Genomic DNA, 13,205 nt, shown 5'->3' with positions numbered 1-13,205 from the left:
CATGAAGATCAATGTAATGGGAATCAGTCCCGTTCACTTCAGCATGATTCAATTAATTGCTGGGCAGTTGTCCACTTGTTGATGACAGTGTGTCCTGTGCTGGGGAGATCTACAAATGTTCTATAACTTTACCATTGTGTAACTGCTGGAGGAAGGATTGGAATGTGGCTCTCTGACTGTGCAATGATATTGGTCAGAAACCCAATCAATCAGTTTAAAATCTGCTAACAGTCAGTGATACTCTGTCAGCAGATGAAGGGTGAGAGAGTTATAAACTTTCAAAGGCACACTGTTCCAATGGGTGATCCAGAACGGAAAATACTATCCCACTTTAAAAGACTTTGACTAACAGTTACATAGTCAGGTGAAGTGACCAACTCAAAGTAATGTCCCCATTAAATTTAACCAGTAGGAAAATAGGGAGCGATAACTATGGAGAGCTGAACTTTGTCAACATTCCACATGTCCAGTGCATGTGAGTACAATTGCTCCACCTGAAGCATCTTATGCCTGCGTCAACATCCTGTTTGTAATACATACTTCCAATTTTAATTTCCTTTATTAATTTACATAATAAAAGCTGCTTCGATATCTTTGTCATACTGTTATTACATGCTGGCACTGCAGCTCCTCAACTTTGCTCCTCAGCCTGTATTGCAAAGAACTACAGTCCCCTTTGCCAACCTCACATGTTTCACAAATTACCAAACAATTTCGTTATAAGTCTGTATCTTCTTCTTTGGCCTCCTTATCTCGAGAGACAATGGATAAGCACCTGGAGGTGGTCAGTGGTTTGTGAAGCAGCGCCTGGAGTGGCTATAAAGGCCAATTCCAGAGTGACAGGCTCTTCCACAGGTGCTGCAAAGAAATTTTTTTGTCGGGGCTGTTACACAGTTGGCTCTCCCCTTGCGCCTCTGTCTTTTTTCCTGCCAACTACTAAGTCTCTTCGACTCGCCACACTTTCGCCCCACCTTTATGGCTGCCCGCCATATAAGACTGTATAATCTTATATATAGCCACATTTCCTGTCTACAACTCCTAAGAAAGAAACAAAAATCTTGCCTTGAAACTCATGGATTGAAAACAATTGACCTGGTTTGGAAATGAGCTGAATGACAGGGTACAAAGAGTAGGGGTAATGGGCAGGTACTGTCATTGGCAGGATGGGATTAGTGGTGTCCCGAAAGGATCTGTGGTGGGACCTCAACTATTCACCATATTTATTATACAACGTGATGATGGGATAGAAAGACACATATATACAATATTACCAATGACACAAAGAGATGGCAATCTAAGCAGTGTTGATGGAGGCTGAACATTAAAAAGAGATATTCATTGATTAAGCAAATACACAAAACTGTAGCAAATGGATTTCAATGTGGTCAAATGTGAGATCACCCATTTTGGATCTAAAAATGATAGAACAGGGTACTTTCTGAATGGTGAAAAGCTAGAAACAGTGGAGATCCAAAGAGACTTGTGGGCCCAGGTACAAAGATCATTAAAATGTCCTGAAAAGGTACCAAAATTAATCAAAAAGCTGAATGAAATGCTGGCCTTTATATTTGGAGAACTAGAATACAAGAGGGTAGAAGTCATTCTTCAGCAATATAAAGCCCTGGTTAGACTGGTGGTGGGGGAGGGGCGAAGATCATAGCAGCAGTGGCCCGCCATGGAGCCGGACCCTGGGAGTACCAGACCCGATCTCCCTGCGGCAGCAAGGCTCCATGGTGACTCCGCACTGCTGGGTGATGGGAATGGATTTTGAATATGTAAATTAAGAAAATGAATACATTCAAAGAAATTAGTCAGTGATGTTTCCTGCTGCCCGGGATCTGCCAGCGAGTTGGCGAAGGGGCGTTACTTAGGATTTTCAGTGTAGTGGGGCAGGGTGGGTACGGGGTCAAATGTAAATTAATTATGTGGGCAAAGGGGGCAAATGGGTGAACTCAGCACTTTGAACAGTTTTGGGGGTCATGGGGAAAGGTCAAGTCTTGCATCTAAGTCTTTTTTGAGCAGGAGAGGGCAACTATTATCTGTAAGTGTAGTGGGGGGAGGGACACTATTCATTATGAGGGTGTACTGTGGGGGGGGAGGGGACAGTTTTAGATATTTAAATTTAGTGTCAGATCTGACGGACTTTTAAGGATGGCGCGCGCGACTGCGCACTGACAGCTGACACCACTGGGGGCGTCACAGAGCCGGCCCGAGACCATGTGATTGGGGTGGGGCCGGACGTCATATTGGACAAGTTGAGTCATAAAGAAAGATGTGAGTGTATTGTCTTGTTAACAATTGCACTGGGAGGGATTGTAGACTCACTCAGAGTTTACAGTAATAAAGTGATAAAGAAAGATGTGAGTGTATTGTCTGGTTAACAATTGCACTGGGAGGGATTGTAGACTCACTCAGAGTTTACAGTAATAAAGTGATAAAGAAAGATGTGAGTGTATTGTCTGGTTCACAATTGCACTGGGAGGGATTGTAGACTCACTCAGAGTTTACAGTAATAAAGTGATAAAGAAAGATGTGAGTGTATTGTCTGGTTAACAATTGCATTGGGAGGGATTGTAGACTCACTCAGAGTTTACAGTAATAAAGGGATAAAGAAAGATGTGAGTGTATTGTCTGGTTAACAATTGCACTGGGAGGGATTGTAGACTCACTCAGAGTTTACAGTAATAAAGGGATAAAGAAAGATGTGAGTGTATTGTCTGGTTAACAATTGCACTGGGAGGGATTGTAGACTCACTCAGAGTTTACAGTAATAAAGTGATAAAGAAAGATGTGAGTGTATTGTCTGGTTAACAATTGCACTGGGAGGGATTGTAGACTCACTCAGAGTTTACTGTAATAAAGTGATAAAGAAAGATGTGAGTGTATTGTCTGGTTAACAATTGTACTGGGAGGGATTGTAGACTCACTCAGAGTTTACAGAAATAAAGTGATAAAGAAAGATGTGAGTGTATTGTCTGGTTAACAATTGCACTGGGAGGGATTGTAGCCTCACTCAGAGTTTACAGTGATAAAGTGATAAAGAAAGATGTGAGTGTCTTGTCTGGTTAACAATTGCACTGGGACGGATTGTAGATTCACTCAGAGTTTACAGTAATAAAGTGATAAAGAAAGATGTGAGTGTATTGTCTGGTTAACAATTGCACTGGGAGGGATTGTAGACTCACTCAGAGTTTACAGTAATAAAGTGATAAAGAAAGATGTGAATGTATTGTCTGGTTAACAATTGCACTGGGAGGGATTGTAGACTCACTCAGAGTTTACAGTAATAAAGTGATAAAGAAAGATGTGAGTGTATTGTCTGGTTAACAATTGCATTGGGAGGGATTGTAGACTCACTCAGAGTTTACAGTAATAAAGTGATAAAGAAAGATGTGAGTGTATTGTCTGGTTAACAATTGCACTGGGAGGGATTGTAGACTCACTCAGAGTTTACAGTAATAAAGTGATAAAGAAAGATGTGAATGTATTGTCTGGTTAACAATTGCACTGGGAGGGATTGTAGACTCACTCAGAGTTTACAGTAATAAAGTGATAAAGAAAGATGTGAGTGTATTGTCTGGTTAACAATTGCATTGGGAGGGATTGTAGACTCACTCAGAGTTTACTGTAATAAAGTGATAAAGAAAGATGTGAGTGTATTGTCTGGTTAACAATTGTACTGGGAGGGATTGTAGACTCACTCAGAGTTTACAGAAATAAAGTGATAAAGAAAGATGTGAGTGTATTGTCTGGTTAACAATTGCACTGGGAGGGATTGTAGCCTCACTCAGAGTTTACAGTGATAAAGTGATAAAGAAAGATGTGAGTGTCTTGTCTGGTTAACAATTGCACTGGGACGGATTGTAGATTCACTCAGAGTTTACAGTAATAAAGTGATAAAGAAAGATGTGAGTGTATTGTCTGGTTAACAATTGCACTGGGAGGGATTGTAGACTCACTCAGAGTTTACAGTAATAAAGTGATAAAGAAAGATGTGAATGTATTGTCTGGTAAACAATTGCACTCGGAGGGATTGTGGGCTCAGTCAGAGTTTCCAGGAATAAAGTGATAAAGAAAGATGTGAGTGTATTGTCTGGTTAACAATTGCACTCGGACGGATTGTGGGCTCACTCAGAGTTTACAGTCATAAAGTAATAAATAAAGATGTGAGTGCATTGTCTGGTTAACAATTGCACTGGGAGGGATTGTAGCCTCACTCAGAGTTTACAGTAATAAAGTGATAAAGAAAGATGTGCGTGTATTGTCTGGTTAACAATTGCACTCGGACGGATTGTGGGCTCACTCAGTGTTTACAGTAATAAAGTAATAAATAAAGATGTGAGTGTATTGTCTGTTTAATAATTGCACTGGGAGGGATTGTAGACTCACTCAGAGTTTACAGTAATAAAGTAAGAAAGTAAGATGTGAGTGTATTGTCTGTTAAATAATTGCACTGGGAGGGATTGTAGACTCACTCAGAGTTTACAGTAATAAAGTGATAAAGAAAGATGTGAGTGTATTGTCTGGTTCACAATTGCACTGGGAGGGATTGTAGACTCACTCAGAGTTTACAGTCATAAAGTGATAAAGAAAGATGTGAGTGTATTGTCTGGTTAACAATTGCACTGGGAGGGATTGTAGACTCACTCAGAGTTCACCGTAATAAAGTGATAAAGAAAGATGTGAGTGTATTGTCTGGTTCACAATTGCACTCGGAGGGATTGTGGGCTCACTCAGAGTTTACAGTAATAAAGTAATAAAGAAAGATGTGAGTGTATTGTCTGTTTAACAATTGCACTGGGAGGGATTGTAGACTCACACAGAGTTTACAGTAATAAAGTGATAAAGAAAGATGTGAATGTATTGTCTGGTTAACAATTGCACTCGGAGGGATTGTGGGCTCACTCAGAGTTTACAGTAATAAAGTGATAAAGAAAGATGTGAGTGTATTGTCTGGTTAACAATTGCACTGGGAGGGATTGTAGACTCACTCAGAGTTTAGAGTAATAAAGTGATAAAAAAAGATGTGAGTGTATTGTCTGGTTAACAATTGCACTGGGATGGATTGTTGCTCCCTCAGAGTTTACAGTAATAAAGTGATAAAGAAAGATGTGAGTGTATTGCCTTTTTAACAATTGCACTGGGAGGGATTGTAGGCTCACACAGAGTTTACAGTAAAAAAGTGATAAAGAAAGATGTGAGTGTATTGCCTTTTTAACAATTGCACTGGGAGGGATTGTAGGCTCACTCAGAGTTTACAGTAATAGAGTGATAAAGAAAGATGTGAGTGTATTGTCTGGTTAACAATTGCACTGGGAGGTATTGTAGGCTCACTCAGAGTTTACAGTAATAAAGTGATAAAGAAAGATGTGAGTGTATTGTCTGGTTAACAATTGCACTGTGAGGGATTGTAGACTCACTCAGAGTTTACAGTAATAAAGTGATAAAGAAAGATGTGAGTGTATTGTCTGGATAATAATTGCACTGGGAGGGATTGTAGACTCACTCAGAGTTTACAGTAATAAAGTGATAAAGAAAGATGTGAATGTGTTGTCTGGTTAACAATTGCACTGGGAGGGATTGTAGCCTCACTCAGAGTTTACAGTAATAAAGTGATAAAGAAAGATGTGAATGTATTGTCTGGTTAACAATTGCACTGGGAGGGATTGTAGACTCACTCAGAGTTTACAGTAATAAAGTGATAAAGAAAGATGTGAGTGTATTGTCTGGTTAACAATTGCACTGGGAGGGATTGTAGACTCACTCAGAGTTTACAGTAATAAAGTGATAAAGAAAGATGTGAATGTGTTGTCTGGTTAACAATTGCACTGGGAGGGATTGTAGCCTCACTCAGAGTTTACAGTAAAATAAAGTGATAAAGAAAGATGTGAGTGCATTGTCTGGTTAACAATTGCACTGGGAGGGATTGTAGACTCACTCAGAGTTTACAGTAATAAAGTGATAAAGAAAGATGTGAGTGTATTGTCTGGTTAACAATTGCACTGGGAGGGATTGTAGACTCACTCAGAGTTTACAGAAATAAAGTGATAAAGAAAGATGTGAGTGTATTGTCTGGTTAACAATTGCACTGGGAGGGATTGTAGACTCACTCAGAGTTTACAGTAATAAAGTGATAAAGAAAGATGTGAGTGGATTGTCTGGTTAACAATTGCACTGGGAGGGATTGTCGGCTCACTCAGTATTTACAGTAATAAAGTGATAAAGAAAGATGTGAGTGTATTGTCTGGTTAACAATTGCACTGGGAGGGATTGTGGGCTCACTCAGAGTTTACAGTAATAAAGTGATAAAGAAAGATGTGAGTGTTGTGTCTGGTTAACAATTGCACTGGGAGGGATTGTGGGCTCACTCAGTGTTTACAGTAATAAAGTGATAAAGAAAGATGTGAGTGTATTGTCTGGTTAACAATTGCAATGGGAGGGATTGTAGACTCACTCAGAGTTTAGAGTAATAAAGTGATAAAGAAAGATGTGAGTGTATTGTCTGGTTAACAATTGCACTCGGACGGATTGTGGGCTCACTCAGAGTTTACAGTAATAAAGTGATAAAGAAAGATGTGAGTGTATTGTCTGGTTAACAATTGCACTCGGACGGATTGTGGGCTCACTCAGAGTTTACAGTAATAAAGTAATAAATAAAGATGTGAGTGCATTGTCTGGTTAACAATTGCTCTGGGAGGGATTGTAGCCTCACTCAGAGTTTACAGTAATAAAGTGATAAAGAAAGATGTGCGTGTATTGTCTGGTTAACAATTGCACTGGGAGGGATTGTAGACTCACTCAGAGTTTACAGTAATAAAGTAATAAATAAAGATGTGAGTGTATTGTCTGTTTAATAATTGCACTGGGAGGGATTGTAGACTCACTCAGAGTTTACAGTAAGAAAGTAAGAAAGTAAGATGTGAGTGTATTGTCTGTTAAATAATTGCACTGGGAAGGATTGTAGACTCACTCAGAGTTTACAGTAATAAAGTGATAAAGAAAGATGTGAATGTATTGTCTGGTTCACAATTGCACTGGGAGGGATTGTAGACTCACTCAGAGTTTACAGTCATAAAGTGATAAAGAAAGATGTGAGTGTATTGTCTGGTTAACAATTGCACTGGGAGGGATTGTCGACTCACTCAGAGTTCACAGTAATAAAGTGATAAAGAAAGATGTGAGTGTCTTGTCTGTTTAACAATTGCACTGGGAGGGATTGTAGACTCAATCAGAGTTTACAGTAATAAAGTGATAAAGAAAGATGTGAGTGTATTGTCTGGTTCACAATTGCACTCGGAGGGATTGTGGGCTCACTCAGAGTTTACAGTAATAAAGTAATAAAGAAAGATGTGAGTGTATTGTCTGTTTAGCAATTGCACTGGGAGGGATTGTAGACTCACACAGAGTTTACAGTAATAAAGTGATAAAGAAAGATGTGAATGTATTGTCTGGTTAACAATTGCACTCGGAGGGATTGTGGGCTCACTCAGAGTTTACAGTAATAAAGTGATAAAGAAAGATGTGAGTGTATTGTCTGGTTAACAATTGCACTGGGATGGATTGTAGACTCACTCAGACTTTACAGTAATAAAGTGATAAAGAAAGATGTGAGTGTATTGTCTGGTTAACAATTGCACTGGGAGGAATTGTAGGCTCACTCAGAGTTTACAGTAATAAAGTGATAAAGAAAGATGTGAGTGTATTGTCTGGTTAACAATTGCACTGGGAGGGATTGCAGACTCACTCAGAGTTTACAGTAATAAAGTGATAAAGAAAGATGTGAGTGTATTGTCTGGTTAACAATTGCACTGGGAGGGATTGTTGCTCCCTCAGAGTTTACAGTAATAAAGTGATAAAGAAAGATGTGAGTGTATTGCCTTTTTAACAATTGCACTGGGAGAAATTGTAGGCTCACACAGAGTTTACAGTAAAAAAGTGATAAAGAAAGATGTGAGTGTATTGTCTGGTTAACAATTGCACTGGGAGGGATTGTAAACTCACTCAGAGTTTACAGTAATAAAGTGATAAAGAAAGATGTGAGTGTATTGTCTGGTTAACAATTGCACTGGGAGGGATTGCAGACTCACTCAGAGTTTACAGTAATAAAGTGATAAAGAAAGATGTGAGTGTATTGTCTGGTTAACAATTGCACTGGGAGGGATTGTAGACACAATCAGAGTTTACAGTAATAAAGTGATAAAGAAAGATGTGAGTGTATTGTCTGGTTAACAATTGCACTGGGAGGTATTGTAGGCTCACTCAGAGTTTACAGTAATAAAGTGATAAAGAAAGATGTGAGTGTATTGTCTGGTTAACAATTGCACTGTGAGGGATTGTAGACTCACTCAGAGTTTACAGTAATAAAGTGATAAAGAAAGATGTGAGTGTATTGTCTGGATAATAATTGCACTGGGAGGGATTGTAGACTCACTCAGAGTTTCCAGTAATAAAGTGATAAAGAAAGATGTGAGTGTATTGTCTGGTTAACAATTGCACTGGGAGGGATTGTAGACTCACTCAGAGTTTACAGTAATAAAGTGATAAAGAAAGATGTGAATGTGTTGTCTGGTTAACAATTGCACTGGGAGGGATTGTAGCCTCACTCAGAGTTTACAGTAATAAAGTGATAAAGAAAGATGTGAGTGTATTGTCTGGTTAACAATTGCACTGGGAGGGATTGTAGACTCACTCAGAGTTTACAGTAATAAAGTGATAAAGAAAGATGTGAGTGAATTGACTGGTTAACAATTGCACTGGGAGGGATTGTAGACTCACTCAGAGTTTACAGTAAAAAAGTGATAAAGAAAGATGTGAGTGTATTGTCTGGGTAACAATTGCACTGGGAGGGATTGTGGGCTCACTCAGAGTTTACAATAATAAAGTGATAAAGAAAGATGTGAGTGTATTGTCTGGTTAACAATTGCACTGGGAGGGATTGTGGGCTCACTCAGAGTTTACAGTAATAAAGTGATAAAGAAAGATGTGAGTGTATTGTCTGGTTAACAATTGCACTGGGATGGATTGTAGACTCACTCAGACTTTACAGTAATAAAGTGATAAAGAAAGATGTGAGTGTATTGTCTGGTTAACAATTGCACTGGGAGGAATTGTAGGCTCACTCAGAGTTTACAGTAATAAAGTGATAAAGAAAGATGTGAGTGTATTGTCTGGTTAACAATTGCACTGGGAGGGATTGCAGACTCACTCAGAGTTTACAGTAATAAAGTGATAAAGAAAGATGTGAGTGTATTGTCTGGTTAACAATTGCACTGGGAGGGAGTGTTGCTCCCTCAGAGTTTACAGTAATAAAGTGATAAAGAAAGATGTGAGTGTATTGCCTTTTTAACAATTGCACTGGGAGAAATTGTAGGCTCACACAGAGTTTACAGTAAAAAAGTGATAAAGAAAGATGTGAGTGTATTGTCTGGTTAACAATTGCACTGGGAGGGATTGTAAACTCACTCAGAGTTTACAGTAATAAAGTGATAAAGAAAGATGTGAGTGTATTGTCTGGTTAACAATTGCACTGGGAGGGATTGCAGACTCACTCAGAGTTTACAGTAATAAAGTGATAAAGAAAGATGTGAGTGTATTGTCTGGTTAACAATTGCACTGGGAGGGATTGTAGACACAATCAGAGTTTACAGTAATAAAGTGATAAAGAAAGATGTGAGTGTATTGTCTGGTTAACAATTGCACTGGGAGGTATTGTAGGCTCACTCAGAGTTTACAGTAATAAAGTGATAAAGAAAGATGTGAGTGTATTGTCTGGTTAACAATTGCACTGTGAGGGATTGTAGACTCACTCAGAGTTTACAGTAATAAAGTGATAAAGAAAGATGTGAGTGTATTGTCTGGATAATAATTGCACTGGGAGGGATTGTAGACTCACTCAGAGTTTCCAGTAATAAAGTGATAAAGAAAGATGTGAATGTGTTATCTGGTTAACAATTGCACTGGGAGGGATTGTAGCCTCACTCAGAATTTCCAGGAATAAAGTGATAAAGAAAGATGTGAGTGTATTGCCTCGTTAACAATTGCACTGGGAGGGATTGTAGACTCACTCAGAGTTTACAGTAATAAAGTGATAAAGAAAGATGTGAGTGTATTGTCTGGTTAACAATTGCACTGGGAGGGATTGTAGACTCACTCAGAGTTTACAGTAATAAAGTGATAAAGAAAGATGTGAGTGTATTGTCTGGTTAACAATTGCACTGGGAGGGATTGTAGACTCACTCAGAGTTTACAGTAATAAAGTGATAAAGAAAGATGTGAATGTGTTGTCTGGTTAACAATTGCACTGGGAGGGATTGTAGCCTCACTCAGAGTTTACAGTAATAAAGTGATAAAGAAAGATGTGAGTGTATTGTCTGGTTAACAATTGCACTGGGAGGGATTGTAGACTCACTCAGAGTTTACAGTAATAAAGTGATAAAGAAAGATGTGAGTGAATTGTCTGGTTAACAATTGCACTGGGAGGGATTGTAGACTCACTCAGAGTTTACAGTAAAAAAGTGATAAAGAAAGATGTGAGTGTATTGTCTGGTTAACAATTGCACTGGGAGGGATTGTCGGCTCACTCAGTGTTTACAGTAATAAAGTGATAAAGAAAGTTGTGAGTGTATTGTCTGGGTAACAATTGCACTGGGAGGGATTGTGGGCTCACTCAGAGTTTACAATAATAAAGTGATAAAGAAAGATGTGAGTGTATTGTCTGGTTAACAATTGCACTGGGAGGGATTGTGGGCTCACTCAGTGTTTACAGTAATAAAGTGATAAAGAAAGATGTGAGTATTGTCTGGTTAACAATTGCAATGGGATGGATTGTAGACTCACTCAGAGTTTGCAGTAATAAAGTGATAAAGAAAGATGTGAGTGTAATGTCTGTTTAACAATTGCACTGGGAGGGATTGTAGACTCACTCAGAGTTTACAGTAATAAAGTGATAAAGAAAGATGTGAGTGTATTGTCTGGATAACAATTGCACTCGGACGGATTGTGGGCTCACTCAGAGTTTACAGTAATAAAGTGATAAAGAAAGATGTGAGTGTCTTGTCTGTTTAACAATTGCACTGGGAGGGATTGTAGACTCAATCAGAGTTTACAGTAATAAAGTGATAAAGAAAGATGTGAGTGTATTGTCTGGTTCACAATTGCACTCGGAGGGATTGTGGGCTCACTCAGAGTTTACAGTAATAAAGTAATAAAGAAAGATGTGAGTGTATTGTCTGTTTAACAATTGCACTGGGAGGGATTGTAGACTCACTCAGACTTTACAGTAATAAAGTGATAAAGAAAGATGTGAGTGTATTGTCTGGTTAACAATTGCAATGGGAGGGATTGTAGACTCACTCAGAGTTTAGAGTAATAAAGTGATAAAGAAAGATGTGAATGTGTTGTCTGGTTAACAATTGCACTGGGAGGGATTGTAGGCTCACTCAAAGTTTACAGTAATAAAGTGATAAAAAAAGATGTGAGAGTATTGTCTGGTTAACAATTGCACTGGGATGGATTGTTGCTCCCTCAGAGTTTACAGTAATAAAGTGATAAAGAAAGATGTGAGTGTATTGTCTGGTTAACAATTGCACTGGGAGGGATTGTAGGCTCACACAGAGTTTACAGTAATAAAGTGATAAAGAAAGATGTGAGTGTATTGTCTGGTTAACAATTGCACTGGGAAGTATTGTAGGCTCACTCAGAGTTTACAGTAATAAAGTGATAAAGAAAGATGTGAGTGTATTGTCTGGTTAACAATTGCACTGGGAGGGATTGTAGACTCAATCAGAGTTTACAGTAATAAAGTGATAAAGAAAGATGTGAGTGTATTGTCTGGATAACAATTGCACTCGGACGGATTGTGGGCTCACTCAGAGTTTACAGTAATAAAGTGATAAAGAAAGATGTGAGTGTCTTGTCTGTTTAACAATTGCACTGGGAGGGATTGTAGACTCAATCAGAGTTTACAGTAATAAAGTGATAAAGAAAGATGTGAGTGTATTGTCTGGTTCACAATTGCACTCGGAGGGATTGTGGGCTCACTCAGAGTTTACAGTAATAAAGTAATAAAGAAAGATGTGAGTGTATTGTCTGTTTAACAATTGCACTGGGAGGGATTGTAGACTCACTCAGACTTTACAGTAATAAAGTGATAAAGAAAGATGTGAGTGTATTGTCTGGTTAACAATTGCAATGGGAGGGATTGTAGACTCACTCAGAGTTTAGAGTAATAAAGTGATAAAGAAAGATGTGAATGTGTTGTCTGGTTAACAATTGCACTGGGAGGGATTGTAGGCTCACTCAAAGTTTACAGTAATAAAGTGATAAAAAAAGATGTGAGAGTATTGTCTGGTTAACAATTGCACTGGGATGGATTGTTGCTCCCTCAGAGTTTACAGTAATAAAGTGATAAAGAAAGATGTGAGTGTATTGTCTGGTTAACAATTGCACTGGGAGGGATTGTAGGCTCACACAGAGTTTACAGTAATAAAGTGATAAAGAAAGATGTGAGTGTATTGTCTGGTTAACAATTGCACTGGGAGGTATTGTAGGCTCACTCAGAGTTTACAGTAATAAAGTGATAAAGAAAGATGTGAGTGTATTGTCTGGTTAACAATTGCACTGGGAGGGATTGTAGACTCAATCAGAGTTTACAGTAATAAAGTGATAAAGAAAGATGTGAGTGTATTGTCTGGTTAACAATTGCACTGGGAGGGATTGTAGGCTCACACAGAGTTTAGAGTAATAAAGTGATAAAGAAAGATGTGAATGTGTTGTCTGGTTAACAATTGCACTGGGAGGGATTGTAGGCTCACTCAAAGTTTACAGTAATAAAGTGATAAAAAAAGATGTGAGTGTATTGTCTGGTTAACAATTGCACTGGGATGGATTGTTGCTCCCTCAGAGTTTACAGTAATAAAGTGATAAAGAAAGATGTGAGTGTATTGCCTGGTTAACAATTGCACTGTGAGGGATTGTAGACTCACTCAGAGTTTACAGTAATAAAGTGATAAAGAAAGATGTGAGTGTATTGTCTGGATAATAATTGCACTGGGAGGGATTGTAGACTCACTCAGAGTTTACAGTAATAAAGTGATAAAGAAAGATGTGAGTGTATTGTCTGGTTAATAATTGCACTGGGAGGGATTGTAGGCTCACTCAGAGTTTACAGTAATAAAGTGATAAAGAAAGATGTGAATGTATTGTCT

Source organism: Heterodontus francisci, chromosome 29 (genome assembly GCF_036365525.1).
Source record: "Heterodontus francisci isolate sHetFra1 chromosome 29, sHetFra1.hap1, whole genome shotgun sequence".
NCBI lineage: Eukaryota > Metazoa > Chordata > Chondrichthyes > Heterodontiformes > Heterodontidae > Heterodontus > Heterodontus francisci.
Note: the sequence above shows the minus strand (reverse complement) of the source record.